The sequence below is a fragment of the Meles meles genome, chromosome 3 (genome assembly GCF_922984935.1).
Source record: "Meles meles chromosome 3, mMelMel3.1 paternal haplotype, whole genome shotgun sequence".
NCBI lineage: Eukaryota > Metazoa > Chordata > Mammalia > Carnivora > Mustelidae > Meles > Meles meles.
This window is the reverse complement of record NC_060068.1, coordinates 80,130,870-80,150,166: the sequence shown is the minus strand read 5'-3', so window position 1 is coordinate 80,150,166 and position 19,297 is coordinate 80,130,870.

Below are 19,297 nucleotides of genomic sequence, written 5' to 3'. Positions count from 1 at the left end.
ATTGTTTTTGCACCACACCCAGTGCTCCATGCAGTATGTGCCCTCCCTATTACCCACCACCTGGTTCTTCAACCTCCCACCCCCCCCGCCCCTTCATAACCCTCTGGTTGTTTTTCAGAGTCCATAGTCTCTCATGGTTCATCTCCCCGTCCAGTTTCCCTCAACTCCCTCTCCTCTCCATCTCCACATGTCCTCCGTGTTCTTTGTTATGCCCCACAAATAAGTGAGACCATATGATATTTGACTCTCTCTTCTTGACTTATTTCGCTCAGCATAATCTCTTCCAGTCCCGTCCATGTTGCTACAAAAGTTGGGTATTCATCCTTTCTGATGGAGGTATAATACTCCATTGTGTATATGGACCACATCTTCCTTATCCATTCATCCGTTGAAGGGCATCTTAGTTCTTTCCACAGTTTGGCGACCGTGGCCATTGCTGCAATAAACATTGGGGTACAGATGGCCCTTCTTTTCACTACATCTGTATCTTTGGGGTAAATACCCAGCAGTGCAATTGCAGGGTCATAGGGAAGCTCTATTAATTTCTTCAGGAATCGCCACACTGTTCTTCATAGTGGCTGCACTAACTTGCATTCCCACCAACAGTGTAAGAGGGTTCCCCTTTCTCCACATCCTCTCCAACACACATTGTTTCCTGTCTTGCTAATTTTGGCCATTCTAACTGGTGTAAGGTGGTATCTCAATGTTGTTTTAATTTGAATCTCCCTGATAGCTAATGATGATGAACATTTTTTCATGTGTCTGATAGCCATTTGTATGTCTTCACTGGAGAAGTGTCTGTTCATATCTTCTGCCCATTTTTTGATATGATTATCTGTTTTGTGTGTGTTGAGTTTGAGGAGTTCTTTATAGATCCTGGATATCAACCTTTTGTCTGTACTGTCATTTGCAAATATCTTCTCCCATTCCGTGGGTTGCCTTTTTGTTTTGTGGACTGTTTCCTTTGCTGTGCAGAAGCTTTTGATCTTGATGAAGTCCCAAAAGTTCATTTTCGCTTTTGTTTCCTTGGCCTTTGGAGACATATCTTGAAAGAAGTTGCTGTGGCTGATCTCGAAGAGGTTACTGCCTATGTTCTCCTCTAGGATTCTGATGGATTCCTATCTCACGTTATACTGCCTAGAGCAATCTATACTTTTAATGCCATTCTGGTCAAAATTCCACCGGTATTTTTCAAAGAGCTGGAGCAAATAATCCTAAAATTTGTATGGAATCAGAAGAGACCCCGAATTGCTAAGGAAATGTTGAAAAACAAAAACAAAACTGGCTGCGTCACGTTACCCGATTTCAAGCTTTACTACAAAGCTGTGATCACCAAGACAGCGTGGTACTGGCATAAAAACAGACACATTGACCAGTGGAACAGAGTGGAGAGCCCAGATATGGACCCTCAACTCTATGGTCAAATAATCTTCGACGAAACAGGAAAAAATATACAATGGAAAAAAGACAGTCTCTTCAATAAATGGTGCTGGGAAAACTGGACAGCGATATGTAGAAGAATGAAACTCGACCATTCTCTTACACCGTACACAAAGATAAACTCGAAATGGATAAAAGATCTCAATGTGAGACAGGAATCCATCAGAATCGTAGAGGAGAACATAGGCAGTAACCTCTTCGATTTCCAACTAACTTCTAATCATTCCTCTATCAAGGCCTTAGTTCTCATAGATACTTGGTATTAAATCTATACCCTATTGTTCTAATTATTAAAGTTTTATATTGTCATAGATATGCATAGATAAGACCCCCGCCCTGATTCTTCTACTTTTTCAGAATTATTCTGAACCATGATCTCTTCACATAAATTTCACATTCAGTTTGTTTGGGTCAATGTACAATGCTACTAAGAATCTTATTTGAATTACATTACATTTATGGGGAAGTTTGACATTTACCAAAAAGTAGGAAGGAAAGAAATCTATCTCTAAGTGATGCAAAGACCAAGGACAAATCATGGAAATATTTTGAACTAAAAATATAAAGTATCAAAACTCATAAAATGCATTTTAAAGAAGTATTTCAAAAGAAATTTTTAACATTAAATGCATTCTAGAAGAGATTAAAATTGAAAATTAATGAGGTAACCATTATTCACAAGAATTTAGGGGGCTGAAATAAAAAATGCTTGACTGAGATGCAAAACTGACTGGACGTAATCACAACAAGGATGGAAGAAGCAGAGGAACAAACAGGTGATACAGAAGACAAAATTATGGAAAATAAAGCAGCGGAAAAGAAGAGGGAAAGAAAACTATATAAACACCTAACCAACAGAAACAACAGAATACATATTCTTCTCGAGTGTACATGGAACCTTCTCCAGAAGAGATCACATACTGGGTCACAAATCAAGCCTTAACCAATACAAAGACTGAGATCATAGCATGTATATTTTTGACCATAATGCTATGAAACTTGAAGTCAAACATAAGAAAAAATTAGCAAAGACTGCATATACATGGAGGTTAAAGAACATTCTACTAAATAATGAATGGGCTAACCAGGAAACTAAAGAAGAAATTTAAAAATACATGGAAGCCAATGAAAATGAAAACAGGATCAAAACCTTTGGGATGCAGCAAAGGTAGTCAGTCCTAAGAGGGGAGTATATAGCAATACAGCCCTTACTCAAGAAGCAAGAATAGTCTCAAATACACAACCTAACATTATAACTAAAGATGGAAGAACAACAAATATAGCCTAAACCAGCAGAAGAGAAATAATTAAGATCAGAGCAGAAATAAAAGCTATAGAAATTAAAACAACAACAACAACAACAAAACAAAAACAAAAACAATAGGACAGATCAACAAAGCTAGGAGCTGGTTCTTTGACAGAATTAACAAGAGTGTTATACCCTAGCCAGACTTATCAAAAAGAAAAGGACCCAAATAGATAAAATCAAGAATGAGAGAGGAGACATCATAACAACACTGCAGAAATGTAAACAATTATGAGATTATAAGCAATTATATGCCAACAAATTGAGCAATCAGGAAGAAAGGATAAGTTCCTAGAGACATACAAATTACCAAAGGTGAAATAGGAAGAAATGCAAAATTTGAACAGACCCATAACCAGCAAAGAAGTTGAAGCAGTAATCAAAAATCTCCCAACAAACACAAGTCTAGGACCAGATGGCTTCCCAGGGAAATCTACCTAATATGTAAAGAAGAGTTAATGTCTAGTCTTCTGAAACTGATCCAAAAAATAGCAATGGAAGGAAATCTTCCAAACTCATTCTACAAGGCCAGCATTACCTTGATTTCAAAACCAGACAAAGACCCCACTAAAAAGAATTAGATGATGAACGTGAATGCAAAAATTCTCCATAGAATACTAGGAAATTGAACTCGATGGTACATTAAAAGAATTATTCACCACAATCAAGTGGAATTTATTTCTGGGCTGCAGGCGTGATTCAATATTCTCAAATCAATCAATGTGATACACCATAGTAATAAAATAAAGGGATAAAAACCATATGATCCTCTCATTAGATGCAGGAAAAGCATTTGGCAAAATAAAGCATCCTTTCCTGATAAAAACCTTCACAAAATAGGGATAGAGGGAACATACCTCAACATCATAAAGGCCATATACAAAAGACCCACAGTTAATATCACCTCAATGTGGAAAAAGAGAGCTTTCCCCCGTGGTCAGGAATAAGAAAGGGATGTCCACTCTTACCATTACTATTTAATATAGTACTGTAAATCTTAGTCTCAGCAATCAGCCAACAGAAAGAAATAAGAGGAATTCAGATTTGCAAGGAAGAAGTCAAACCTTCACTATTTGCAGAGACAGGATACTCTATGTAGAAAACCCAAAAGACTACCAAAACAGGATACTCTATGTAGAAAACCCAAAAGACTCCACCAAAAAAATTGTTAGAACTCATATACTAATACAACAAAGTCACAGGATATAAAATCAATGTGCAGAAATCCGTTCCATTTCTATACACCAATAATGAAGTAGCAGAAAAAGAAATCAAGGAATTGATCCCACTTACAATTGCATCAAAATCAATAAGATACTTAGGAACAAATCTAACCAAAGAAGTAAAAGATCTGTATTGTGAGAACTATAGAATGCTTATGAAACAAACTGAAGACATAGCAGACAAAGGGCCAGTATCCAAGATCTATAAAGAACTTATCAAATTCAACACCCAAAAAACAAATAATCTCTTCAAGAAATGGGTAGAAGGCATAAACAGACATTTCTCCAAAGAAGACACACAAATGGCCAATAGACATATGAAAAAATGTCCCACATCACTTGGCATCACGGAAATACAAATCAAAACCACAATGAGATACCAATTCACACCAGTCAGAATGGCTAAAATTAACAAGTCAGCAAACAACAAATTTTGGTGAGGATGTGGAGAAAGGGGAGCCCTCTCACACTGCTGGTGGGAATGCAAACTGGTACAGCCTCTCTGAAAGACAGTATGGAAGTTCCTCAAGAAGTTAAAAATAGAGTTAGCCTATGACCCAGCAATTGCACTAGTATGTATTTACCCCCAAAATACAAACGTAATGATCTGAAGGGGCACCTGAACCCCAATGTTTATAGCAGCAATGTTCACAATAGCCAAACTGCAGAAAGAGACGAGATGTCCGTCAACAGATGAACAGATCAAGAAGATGTGGTATATATATATACAATGGAATATTACTCAGCCATTAGAAAGGATGAATACTTACAATTTACACTGAGAAGGATGGAATTGGAAGGTATTATGCTGAGCGAAAAAAGTCAATCAGAGAAAGACAATTATCATATGGTTTCACTCATATGTGGAACATAAGATACAGCACAGAGAATCATGGAAGAAGCAAGGAAAAAGTGAATGAGAAGTCACCAGAGAGGGAGAAAAACTACGAGAGACTATTAAATATAAGAAACAAATAGAGATTACGCTGGAGGTGTGGTAGGAGGGAGGATGGGGTAATTGGGTAATGGGCATTAAGAAGGGCACGTGACGTGATGAGCACTGGGTGTTATATGCAACTGGTGAATTATTGAACTTTACATCTGAAACTAATGATGTACTTTACATTGGCTAAATGAATTTAAATTTTTTTTTAAGATTTTATTTATTTATTTATTTGACAGCAAGAGAGAGAGAGATCACAAGCAGGCAGAGAGGCAGGCAGAGAGAAAGAGAGAGGGAAGCAGGCTCCCTGCCGAGCAGGGAACAGAGAGCCCAATGTGGGACTCGATCCCAGGACCCTGAGATCATGACCTGAGCCGAAGGCAGCGGCTTAACCCACTGAGCCACCCAGGCGCCCCTGAGTTTAAATTTTAAAAAAAGAAAGAAACTGAAGAGGACACAAAGAAATGGAAGAGCATTCATGCTCATAGATTGGAAGAACAAACATTGCTAAAATGTCTTTACTACCCAAAACAATCTACACATTTAAAGAAATTCCCATCAAAATACCACCAACATTTTTCACAGAGCTGTGAACAAACATCCTAAAATTTACATGGAACCAAAAAGACCTGGAATAACCTAACAATTCTTAAAAAAACAAACAAACTGGAGTCATCACAATTCTGGATTTCAAGCTGTATTATAAAGCTGTAGACACAAAAACATTAGGGTACTGGCAAAAAACATACACATAGATAAATGAGAAAGAAAAGAAAATCCAGAAATGGACTACAACTCTATGGTCAACTAATCTTCAACAAAGCAGGAAAGAGTATCTAATAGAAAAAAGACAGTCTTTTCAATAAATGGTGTTGGGGAAAATGAACAGCAACATGCAGAAGAATGAAACTGGACCACTTTCTTCACCATACACAAAAATAAATTCAAAATTGATGAAAGACCTTAATGTGAGACAGGAATCCATCAAAATCCTAGAGGAGAACACAGGCAGCACCCTCTTTGACAAGCAACTTCTTACTAGACGCATCACCACAGACAAGGGAAACAAACACAAAAATGACCAATTGAGACTTCAACAAGATAAACAGCTTCTGCACAGCAAAGGAAACAACAAACAAAACTAAAAAGCAGCCTACAAAATGGGAGAAGATATTTGCAAGCAATGTATCTGACAAAGGGTTAGTATCCAAAATCGACAAAGAACTTATCAAAAGCAACACCTAAAAAACAAATAACCCAGTTAAGAAATATGCAGAAGACATGAACAGGCAGTTTTCCAAAGAAGACATCCAAAAAGCTAACAGACATATGAAAAGATACTCCACATCATTCACCATCAGGAAAATACAAATCAAAACCATGATAAGATAACACCTCACACCAGTAAGAACGGCTAAAACTAACACACAAGAAACATCAGTTCTTGGCGAGGATGCAGAGAAAGGGGAACCCTCTTACACTTGGTGGGAATGCAAGCTGGTACAGCCACTCTGGAAAACAGTATGAAAGATGTTCCTCAAAAAGTTAAAAACAGAACTACCCTAAAATCCAGCAATTGCACTACTAGGTATTTATCCAAAAGATACAAAAATACAGATTCAAAAGGATACATGTACCCTGATGTTTATAGCAGCATTATCGACAATAGCCAAACTATGGAGTGAGATCAAATGTCCATCGGCTGATGAATAAAAAATATGTGATACATATATATACAATGGAATATCACTCAGCCATCAAAAAGAATAAATCTTGCCATCTGCGATGACATGATGGAACTAGAGTATATTATGCTAAGTAAAATCAGTAAGTCATAGAAAGACAAAATGCCGTATGATTTCACTCATATGTGGAATTTAAAAAACAAAACAAATTAACATATGGAAGGGAGAAAAGAAAAAAAAGAGAGAGAGGGAATCAAGCCATGAGAGACTCCTAACAATAGAGAACAAACTGAGGGTTGATGGTGGGAAGTGGGTAGGGGATGGGCTAAATGGGTAATGGGCATTAAGGAGGGCATTTGTTATGATGAGCAGTGGGTGTTGTATGTAAGTGATGAATCACTGAATTCTATTCCAAAAACCAATATAGCACTGCATATTAACTACCTAAAGTTTAAATTAAAAAAAAAAAAATAGATGGGGGAAGTGGGCACGTAGTCTCACCAAATACCTCATTCCCAGTGTAGCAATCCCCAAATCAGGGAGGATCTCACAAACACAAAGCTTCTTCTTAAGACATCCAAAGCCTTAGGATCAGTATTGGATAGTAGAGTCCAAAATGTCTGGCTCTAAAACTCAACAGGGCTATGTCCAGGAAACCCAAAGGACTACACAATCCTAAAATTTGTACAGAACCACTAAAGACCCTGAATAGCCAAAGCAATCTTAAGAAAAAGCTGGAGACCTCATGCTCCCTGATTTCAAACGATTTACAAAATTATCATAATCAAAACAGTATGGTGTTACGGGGTGCCTGGGTGGCTCAGCGGGTTAAGGCCTCTGCCTTCTGCTCAGGTCATGGTCTTGGGGTCCTGGGATCGAGCCCCGCATCGGGCTCTCTGCTCAAGCGGGTAGCCTGCTTCCTCCTCTCTCTCTCTGCCTGCCTCTCTGCCTACTTGTGATCTCTGTCAAATAAATAAATAAAATCTTAAAAAAAAAACAGTATGGTGTTAGAATAAAAACAGACATAGCTATGTCATGACATGATATGTTTTTTCATGACAAAAAATGAAATACACATATATGTGGTCATGACATATGTTTTTTCATGACAAAAAAAAACACAAAAATACACAATGGGGAAAGGACAGTCTCTACAATAAAAGGTGCTGGAAAAACTGGACAGCCACATGCAAAAGAATGAAACTGGACCACTGTCGTACACTATACACAAAAATAAACTCAAAGTGGATGAAAGATTTGAACATAGGACCTAAAACCATAAAGGTCCTAGAAGAAAACATAGACAACAAGCATTCTGTCATCTGCCTTGGTGATGGTAATTTGGATGTGACACCAGAACCAAAGACAACAAAAGAAAAATAAACAACTGGGACTACACCTAACTAAAAAGCTTCTGCACAGCAAAGAAAATCAACAAAAATGAAAAAACAACCTACTGAATAGGAGAAAATATTTGCAAATCATTTATCAGAGAAGGGATTAATATCCAAAATATATAAAGAACTCCTATAACTCAATAGCAAAACAAACAACCCAATTAAAAAATGACAGAGGATCTGAAAAGGCCTTGTCCCAAAAAAGATGTACAGATGGCCAACAAACACGTTTAAAAAATGCTCAATATCACTAATCATTTGGGAAATGCAAATCAAAACCACAATGAAGTATCATCTCACACCTGTTAGAATGCTATTCAAAAAGACAAGAAATAACAAGTGTTGGCTAAGATGTGGGGTGGGGGAGAACAGTATGGGGACTCCAACCACATCTTTAAAACCCACCAGGTTTATTTCTTAGGGTTCCTTTTGCAGTGGCTACTTCTTATATTATGCTGTGCTTTCCAAAATATTAAAGAGCTGTTCTCACCAGGATCCCATCTTTCTTTGCAAAACTTACAGAATCATTTTGTGCAGCTGTTAAAGTGCACCAAAGAAATAAACTCTACAAATATCATGTATGTGCAGTTTTGAAAGGTGTATTACCATTCCAACTATTATATAAATATTAGTCTACAAAATATGATATTTCTAGAGAAAATTTCAACCATCCCAGTTGAATCTAAAGGTTCTATTCCAAGAAAATAAATTTAAATAGTTTTGAAAGACTCATTACCTCTTTTAAAATTAAATATAATGTTGCTTTTTAATAATTTATAGCTCTTGTGGAAATTATGCTTAAAACTAAAATTCAAGATAACATTATAGAACAAATTTATATCTATACCATTTTATGTGCAAAAATTTTTTTCCACAAACAAAAGAAATTTGAAAACCAAAGGTAACTGAATAAAGACTACTAAAAAATTTTTTTAAAGACTATTAAAAAATTTTTAGAAAACACTTGCAAAATTTCAGTTTAAGCAAACATTTATTATGCATTTAGTATAGGAAAGGCATAGTCTAGAAGCTAGGGATACCAACGTGAAGATGTAAATCCTGCCCTCAAAGACCAATGTCTAAAAACAACAAATGCTACGTGGTGGTGATGTTTTAAGGTCTTAATTCCCCAGACCAAAAGGAATGTTTTGACTGTATTTATAAAACGTGACCAAATTAAGACAAAATAGTTTTGAAGTTACATTAGATGAGTTTGTGAAGCCAGTAGTTATGATTAAACTTTATCTGATACTTCAACTGTTAAGAGCATATACCAGAGATATTCACAGATCCAGTTATTTCTGAGGTGTTTTTGGTTTTTGTTTTGTTTTGTTTTGTTTAGAGTCATGGTGAATTTTAGCTGGACAAACTCTGAGTCAGGTCATTACCGTCTTGCTAAATTCCCCTTACAGTCTCAGCTGGACCCAATGTCCTTCATTTCCTATCCTAAATTGTCCTCTTTATGTTCCATGCTCACTGTAGAGAAAAATTTTAGCTCCTAATTGTCTGGGGCAAGATTCTCCCACTCCATCTTCCCTTTCTGCACAGAACACTTCATGCTTGTGAAACACTCAGAGCCTTGGGAGAAAGGTGCTGTACCCATGCAAAAGGTGGTTATTATTATTGATGTTTCTCATAAGCACTGAAATTTAGAATGTCAAAAGTAATGTCAGACCCTAAGGTAACAACAAAGCTTTCTCTCTTGGAAAGCTATTGCATTATGTTTCCTTTGATGTCAGTTATGTCTGTATTGTATACAAACATCTCCAAGTAGGCACAGCTCAGAGGCAAGGATGACTAGCCCAGAGGGCTAATAACAAAGATTTTATTTTCTGCCACATCTCACCATTTAAGTAGTTCCCACAGCCGTTACCTGAGTCACAAAATACTAAGGTGTTTAACTCTATAATTACAGGAAAAGGAACAGTTGGCCTAGCTTCAACCATTTATCCTAGACTCACAAAAAACTATTTTCATTAATTTGTCTAGCTTTTATCAGTCACCAATATTAATGAATAGCTGCCAGATGACAAGACCAAATTGTCTCTGCTCCTCGATTAGAGTATTATGGTATAGGCTCATCAGTTGAAGTTTAAATTATGAAAATTAGAACAAATGAAGCTTACTTGCTAGGATTTGCCTTCCTAGTTCATGAGATCAGCACAGTTCTACTAAGAAATGGGCCAGTGAATTCTTTTTTTCTTTCGTGTGCCCTTATAAGGATGAAAAATTCTGTAATCAAAATTTTTGTCCAAGGATTTCATTATCACAGGGTGGACCTAGGTCATCAATGTCTGAGCCAGATAAAGTTGAAATTTATTGATCTAATAAGTTTCCCATTCCTTGGAATACACTAAAGAAACCTCACTGGTTTTTTTTGGCCTGTCTCAATCATCCTCCTTTACCAAGTACACATACAGGTTTATGCTAGTTGATGGGAAGTTCTGTTTTGTTTTGTTTAGTTTTTAATTTTTTTTAATTTATTTATTTTTTTCAGCATAACAGTATTCATTGTTTTTGCACAACACCCAGTGCTCCATGCAATACGTGCTCTCCCTATTACCCACCACCTGGTTCCCCCAACCTCCCACCCCTGCCCCTTCAAAACCCTCAGGTTGTTTTTCAGAGTCCATAGTCTCTTATGGTTCGCCTCCCCTTCCAATTTTTTTTTTATATAAACATATAATGTATTTTTATCCCCAGGGGTACAGGTCTGTGAATCGCCAGGTTTACACACTTCACAGCACTCACAATAGCACATACCCTCCCCAATGTCCATAATCCCCTCCCCCTCTCCCAAACCCACCTCCCCCCAGCAACCCCCAGTTTGTTTTGTGAGATTAAGAGTCATTTATGGTTTGTCTCCCTCCCAATCCCATCTTGTTTCATTTATTCTTCTCCTATCCCCCTAAACCCCCATGTTGCATCTCCATGTCCTCATATCAGGGAGATCATATGATAATTGTCTTTCTCCGATTGACTTATTTCACTAAGCATGATAACCTCTCGTTCCATCCACGTCGTCGCAAATGGCAAGATTTCATTTCTTTTGATGGCTGCATAGTATTCCATTGTGTATATATACATCTTCTTTATCCATTCATCTGTTGATGGACATCTAGGTTCTTTCCATAGTTTGGCTATTGTAGACATTGCTGCTATAAACATTCGGGTACACGTGCCCCTTCGGATCACTGCATTTGTATCTTTAGGGTAAATACCCCGTAGTGCAATTGCTGGGTCATAGGGTAGTTCTATTTTCAACATTTTAAGGAACCTCCATGCTGTTTTCCAGAGTGGTTGCACCAGCTTGTATTCCCACCAACAGTGTAGGAGGGTTCCCCTTTCTCCGCATCCTCGCCAGCATCTGTCATTTCCTGACTTGTCGATTTTAGCCATTCTGACTGGTGTGAGGTAGTATCTCATTGTGGTTTTGATTTGTATTTCCCTGATGCCGAGTGATGTGGAGCACTTTTTCATGTGTCTGTTGGCCATCTGGATGTCTTCTTTGCAGAAATGTCTGTTCATGTCCTCTGCCCATTTCTTGATTGGATTGTTTGTTCTTTGGGTGTTGAGTTTGCTAAGTTCCTTATAAATTTTGGATACTAGCCCTTTATCTGATATGTCATTTGCAAATATCTTCTCCCATTCTGTCAGTTGTCTTTTGGTTTTGTTAACTGTTTCCTTTGCCGTGCAAAAGCTTTTGATCTTGATGAAATCCCAATAGTTCATTTTTGCCCTTGCTTCCCTTGCCTTTGCCAATGTTCCTAGGAAGATGTTGCTGCGGCTGAGGTCGAAGAGGTTGCTGCCTGCATTCTCCTCAAGGATTTTGATGGATTCCTTTCTCACATTGAGGTCCTTCATCCATTTGGAGTCTATTTTCGTGTGTGGTGTAAGGAAGTGGTCCAATTTCATTTATCTGCATGTGGCTGTCCAATTTTCCCAAGAAACAAGCCTTTCTCAAGATGGGAAAGTTTTATTTAGAACTCAGGTTCCAAGGAGCAAGCCCTTCTACAAGTTTCCTGTTAATTTGTCATTTCATTTCAGCCTTTACTGAGATCCTACTCTATGTGTGCAGTGCTGTGTTAGGTACTGAAGATAACAATATAAATATCTCCATTGTGCTCAAAGAGCTGAGAATGGACTGGAAGAGACAGATATGTAAAACAAAGCAAAATGAAGTAAGAACTCTAACAGATGCATAAGCAAAATGCAAAAAAAAAAAAAAAAAAGTAGTGAAATTTACCTGGGGATGCCAGAGAAGTCTCTATGGAAGATGTAGCAGTTAAGTTAGAAATAAGATTTCTAAACTCAGAGAAGAAAAAGGGCATTACCAACAAAGCCAAAAGAGGCTTAAGTGTTGAGTAGTTCAGAATTCTATTTTAAAAGAGAAAAATATCGGGTTTTAAATCCCAAGGCTAAGATTTTAGTTCCTGCTTCATTCCTTACTCTCTAAAGATACTTAGTTGATAAGAAAAATGGGATTAGAGCTTAGCTAACAGAGATGTTATTCAAAATCTTTAATGATTGGTATGGTGACTGACCAATCAAAACAAATATGGGCTAAAATAATGAGTACAGACATTTTTGTTCATATAAAGTAAATACCAACAAACCTACATCTCTTCCCTCCCCCATCTTCCCTTACCTAGAATGCAGTTTCCAAGAGAATAACCATTGTTAACCACTTTGCTCTAGAAATGTGTGAGACACAAAACAAACAAATGATTGTGATGAAGGAAGAAGCTGATACTCACAGATACCTAAAAACAGAAGGCATGGCATGGTCCACAGGACCACACAGAAGTACTAAGGTTGACAGATGAGGAAGTGGGGAGAGCATGGCCCAAGGTCTTTCCTGGAACAGGCTTGGAAAAGAAAGGGCATAGCAGGGTAGGTCCACTGAGTAAATTTAGGACTGGAGAGTTTGAATAATTCCAGAGGACTCTAGGCTATACGGATGATCCTTAGTTGTCTAGTACCTGTCCTAGAGTGATTTAGGTCAAGGGGAAATATATGCTTGGTTTGCGTGAGTTTGATAAAGAGCATGTTGCGTGTGGGCTCTGCATTGTTTGGTTTGTATATCAAAAGCATGCTCACAGTGGATGTGTTTCCTACCTCTAGGAATTAGATAGCCCTGGGAAGGCAGATTTTTCAGGATCGAGGTCTCAAATGCCAGAGGATCCAGAAAATGAGATAATATATACAGCCAATATATACTGCTTCTGCAATGCCTGGTAAATATAGAGGCTCAACAAATATTTGCTATATGGATGAGTTCTTCCTTGATAAAGCTAAACTGACTCTTTAGTATTATTTTAGAGCAGTGTTTCTCAAACTTCAATGTGTATGCATAAGAATCAATTGAGCATCTTGTTAAAGTACAAAGTATGACTCAGTAGGTCTGGTGTGGGGTAAGGCTGATTCTGCCTCTTTAAATATAAGCAGCCCGCAAGGCCTTTGATGCTGGTCTGTGGGTTACATTTTGAATTGAAAGCTTGTAGAGGTTTTAGATGGATTATTTTCTAATATTAATAGAGAGGCAATATATATATAGTACATAGAACTGGCTAACAGGAAGAATGAGTTTGAATCCTAGCTCTGTTGCATCAGAAAAGATACTTAACCTAAGCCTCGTTTTCCTGTAAAATGAGGATAATAATAGCACTTGTTTCAAAGAGTTGGTCTAAAATTAGCACACTACTTTCTACAATAGCAAAAAAAAAAAAAAATATAGCTATCTAAAAAGGAAAGTAATAATACTAATTATTATTAATAATTATAGCAGCAATAATGATAACACTGATAGTCTACAAGATAGAAGGATGTCCTCATAAGTCAACAATGGATCCAATGAGACTTTCTGACGGCTTAGTGGTCAAGACTTTAAAATGGTACCACATCAGTCCCCAAAAAGGAAATTTAAATTAATGTGATTAAGATTACTTTTTCTTCCCTGGAGGGGAACCAAGAATAGGTTCTTTTCCCTCTGCATAACTAGGCCTTTACAAGGAGAACACAGATTCGCAAGATAAAACACAAGGTAAAACCTATGCAATCTTTAAGACTATTTCCTAGCCTCCCTCAACCCAGAGAGGAGGAAAAAGGAAAGCTACTCACCTAAGACAGAAATGGTTATGATATCTCATGTTCTCCATACTCTGTAAAAGGAGGTGGGAGAGGGACTGGGTGTCACTCTAGCAGCTGGCAGGACCCTATGGAATGAGTCTTGCTTTGGTAACTCTGTGGACATAGCTTAGCAGGTACAATAGCAGCAGCACCAAAACCTCCAGCTGGTCTTGTTGCTGCAAGCTAAGATCAAAGATTCTCAATTTTTTAAAAAATATTTTATTTATTTATTTGACAGAGAGAGAGGTCACAAGTAGGCAGAGAGGCAGGCAGAGAGAGAAGGAGAAACAGGCTCCCCACTGAGCAGAGAGCCCGATGCAGGGCTCGATCCCAGGACCCTGAGATCATGACCTGAGCCGAAGGCAGAGGCTTAAGCCACTGAGCCACCCAGGCACCCCAAAGATTCTCAATTTTTAAATCTCAATTCTCACAACTTTTCAAGAGTGGATAGATATTTAGAGGCCAATTCTAACTGATTAAGTTTTTCTTTCCAGTTTGTCTCTTACTAGGGCAAGAGACACAGAGGGCAGAGGTACCTGGGTGGTTCAGTCAGTTAAGTGCCTGACTCTCAATGTCAGTTCAGGTCCTGATCTCAGGGTTTTGAGTTCAAGCCCCACACTGGGCTCCACACTGGGCATGGAGTCTACTTAAAAAGAAAAAGTAAGATACAGAGGGCAAAGTCTCCCATGATGGGAAACCAAACTACCCTATTAAGTAATAAGGACTACCCTGAGCCAGCAGGACACGAGTGACTGACCCCAAGAGATTAACTCTAAGACAATGATCAACCTGATCTTTACTTCCCACCTTCATGTGCCTTTGTCCCACATTTTCCTTGTATAAATGTAGAAGGATTTTCAGTACTTTGGAGACAGTCTTTGAGACACTAGTCTGCTGTCTTCCCAGTATTGGCCTCACTGAAATAAATTCCCTTCCTGCTTCACCACCATTTATCTCTCTGCCTTTGGATTTTGTCAGTGGCAAGTGGCCTAACTGGGCTATTTGGGATCCTGGGAGCCAGGTGCTCTTGTACATCTGTACCCTGGTTACAGCCATGCTGCCCAGGTGCACCATGCTGTATCTTTTTGAAATACAGTGTTAAGAGTTTACAACATTCTTCCATCTTGAACAGCTTTTTGTCTAAAATCAAACTGCTGCATTGCAATCAACTTGTATAAAGCAGTTTCACATCTAAAGCCTATATGCTTCTACTAACAAAGAAGACAGTTTGACAACTAAAAGGAAAAATTCTTTTTACAAATGAGCAGAAGCAAGGGCAGTCAAAGCCCTACAAAAAAACTACTAGTAAAGATCCTGAAGTTACCACAACCACAATATAAAGTTTTTCTTGATTCTCTGAGGTTTATTACATGAAACTTGAGAAATGCAGTATCTCAAGTCACCATACCCAAATGAGACTTAATTAAAGTTTTCCATACTCTGTTACCCAAAAATCCTTTTACTAAAAATCTTCTTATAAGGAAAAAAAAGAGGATGAAAATGCTGTCAACAATATTTATGACCTTAGTATTTATAATCAAAAACCCCCAGAGATTGAAACGAACCTGAATGATAACTAAAGAAAAATACATAAAAAGCATAAAACTCAATACCCCCAAAAATGAATAATCCAGTTAAAAAGCAGACTGAAGACATAAAAAGACATTTTTCCAAAGACATGCAGACAGCCAACAGACACATGAAATGATGCTCAACAGCCTCATCATCATGGAAATGTAAATCAAAACTACAATGAAGGATCATCTCACACCTCTCAGGATGGCTAAAATTAACAACACAAAAATCAACAGGTGTTGGCAAGGATGTGTAGAAAGAGAAAACCTCTTACACTGTTGGTGGGAATGCAAATTCGTACTTCCTCAAATGGTTATGGTATCTTTCCACCAAATTTCCTCAAAAAGTTAGAACTACTTTATCTAGCAATTGCACTTGTAGGTATTTATACAAAAGATAAAAAAATACTAACTCAATGCGATACATGCACCCCAATGTTTATAGCAGTATTATCAGCAATAGCCAAATTATGAAAAGAGGCCAAATATCCCTCAACTAATGAATGGATAAAGAAGAGGTAGTAAATATATACAACAGAATATTACTCAGTCATAAAAAAGACTGAAAATTGGGGCACCTGGGTGGCTCAGTGGGTTAAAGCCTCTGCCTTTGGCTCAGGTCATAATCCCAGGGTCCTGGGATCAAGCCCCGCATCGGGCTCTCTGCTCCGCAGGGAGCCTGCTTCCTTCTCTCTCTCTGTCTGCCTCTCTACCTAGTTGTGATTTCTCTCTGTCAAATAAATAAAATATTAAAAAAAAAAGACTGAAAATTTTGCCTTTGGCAACAACATGGATGAAGCTAGTGAGTATAATGCTAAGCAAAATAAGTCAGTCAGAGAAAGACAAATACAATATGATCACACTCATATGTGGAATTTAAGGAAAACAAATGAGTGAAGGAACAAAAAAGAGAGAGGGAGGCAAACCAAGAAACAGACTCTTAACTATAGAGAACAAAATGATGGTTACCAGAGGGGAGAGGGACAGGGGAAACAGGATGCAGATGAAGGGGTACACTTGTGACGAGCTCGGGGTGTTATATGGAGTATTGAATCACTAAATTGTACACATGAAACTAATATTACACTGTATGTTAACTAACTGATATTTAAATAAAAACTTAAAAGCAAAAAATATATCAAGGCAATGAAATATAAGCAGTTATTATTATCCTCATTCATTATCACCTTGAATCAACTCTTAGATCACCTTGATTGCACAATGAAAATAGCTACTTCACAGGATTGTTGTAAAGAACATCTCATACATATTGATTTAAAAAAACTGTAAAAAAAAGTGGAAGAGAAGCCATAACAGCACAAATGTTCCCATTTGTTCTAACACTTATTTTTGTTAATTTATCTATTGAGGAAATCTCCACACACTGAATATCTATATGCAATAAATAATTTATTTAGTTATATGCCCTTTGTTAATTTTGAACCAAAATTTTCTATCTTAGGTACAGAAACATTTTTAAGTCATTGTGATACTATTAAGGATAACTATAATTTTCACTTTAATTGCCTTCAAAAGAAAATGAACATCCATTTCTAGAAGTATGGTGGGTTAGATACCTGCCTGACTTCTTAATGAAAATATTAAAATGCCAGATTATGAAACAAGATGGGATTGGGAGGGAGACAAACCATAAATGACTCTTAATCTCACAAAACAAACTGGGGGTTGCTGGGGGGAGGTGGGATTGGGAGAGGGGGAGCGGGCTATGGACATTGGGGAGGGGAGGCGAACCATAAGAGACTATGGACTCTGAAAAACAACCTGAGGGTTTTGAAGGGTCAGGGGTGGGAGGTTGGGGGAACAGGTGGTGGGTGATGGGGAGGGCACGTTTTGCATGGAGCACTGGGTGTTGTGCAAAAAGAATGAATACTGTTACGCTGAAAAAATAAATAAATAAATAAAAAGGGAAAAAAAAATAAAATAAAATGCCAGATTAACTATTAAAACCTCTTCTTAAAAAAGTCATCACTGACCTGACAAGATACTAAAGAATATTTAGAAGTCAAAACTAAGTGAGTATGAGAACCCTGAGATGTTAATGCAGTACAGCAATCTACTCCTCTTTTGAGAGCATGTACCTACTTATATGACTTGATCTTAGATCTCCACAGCCTCCCAGGAATTGAGAGGGAGGGAAAAAAAAAGACTAGGGCTTGCTCAAGTTATAAAGCATAGTAAGTAATTCCTTTAATAAAGATGAGACACAGAGTGCTATATGTTCTGTGTAAACTTACGCTAAAAATAATCCCAATCTCCTTCCCTCAAGCCCCCAGAAAGAATTGCAGGGACAACCGCCTGACCTTCTTGTAGAATAAATGGGAGTGTCATAACAAAAAACCCAAAACAAAACCAAACCACCCAAGTATTATTAACTGCAATATGTTATGGTTTGTATCCTGAATTCATACTACCTGGGTAGTCTAAAAAAAACTCAAGCTAAGAATTAACCAATCCCAGACAAAAACAGAAGAAAATATAAATCCTCTCTGGTATAACTCACCTCCAAAGCGAGCCTCAAAGAATTCACACTATTCCAAGAAATAGCAACTCACAGTCATTAAAATTCACAAAACACACAAGAACACAAACTGCTATGAATAAGAAACACAGAAATAACAAAGAAAAGGATAAAATGTATTAAAACTTTAGATATTAGACTATTAATCAGAGAATATAAGTATTTTAATATGTTTAGTGAAAAATTAAGATAAGAGTAAAAAATGAGAAAGTAAATCATAACTAAGAACCAAATGTATAAGAATAGAAACTTAAGAATTCAATAAATAAATTCTATAGAAGATTAGTAAGAGGTAAAGAGAAAATTAGTGAACTAGAAGACAGATTACAGTAATTTATTCAAAATGCAGCAGAATCATATTTCTACAAACCAAACAAGGATACAGAAAATATAAAAGAAAGGTTAAGAGACATGGACCATGAAGTCAGTCAGTCTAACATGCATATGGTCATAATGACAAAAGGATAAGTTTCTTCCAAAAGTGTATACTTCAGATAGAAGGAAAGTCATCTCCATTTGACAAAATGGTAGATTTGTGATTAGATTTAAACAAACACTCTCTTTTATAAGATAACAATAGTAATGTTTAATGGAGCGAAACAAAAAAGATAAATAAAATTATAATCCATAACAACAATAGCTTATAAGTCAAAACATGTAAGCCAGGAGTGATGTAATTAGAGTTAAAATGTTAACAGAACCTTGCACATTTAAAAAGGCATGATTATATTTATTAAGTTAGATTTTCATAAGTCAGAATTCAAAAGCTAATTTTAGAATGACTACCAAAATAAAAATAATAGAGCATAAAAGTCCCTAATAGGGAAGAGATTGAATGAGAAAAATAAGCTACTGATTCAGAGGAGAAAAAGAAACACAGAATAGGTAGGACAAATAGAAATCACAAAATAAAACTCTTAAAATCAATCTAAATATATCAATAATGTAAATAAATTAAAAGGACATACAAGAATCAATTATACTAATAAACATGTCAGAACTGAAATTAAAAACAATTTATAATCACTCCAAGGAAAATTAAAAACTTGCTTATACACTTA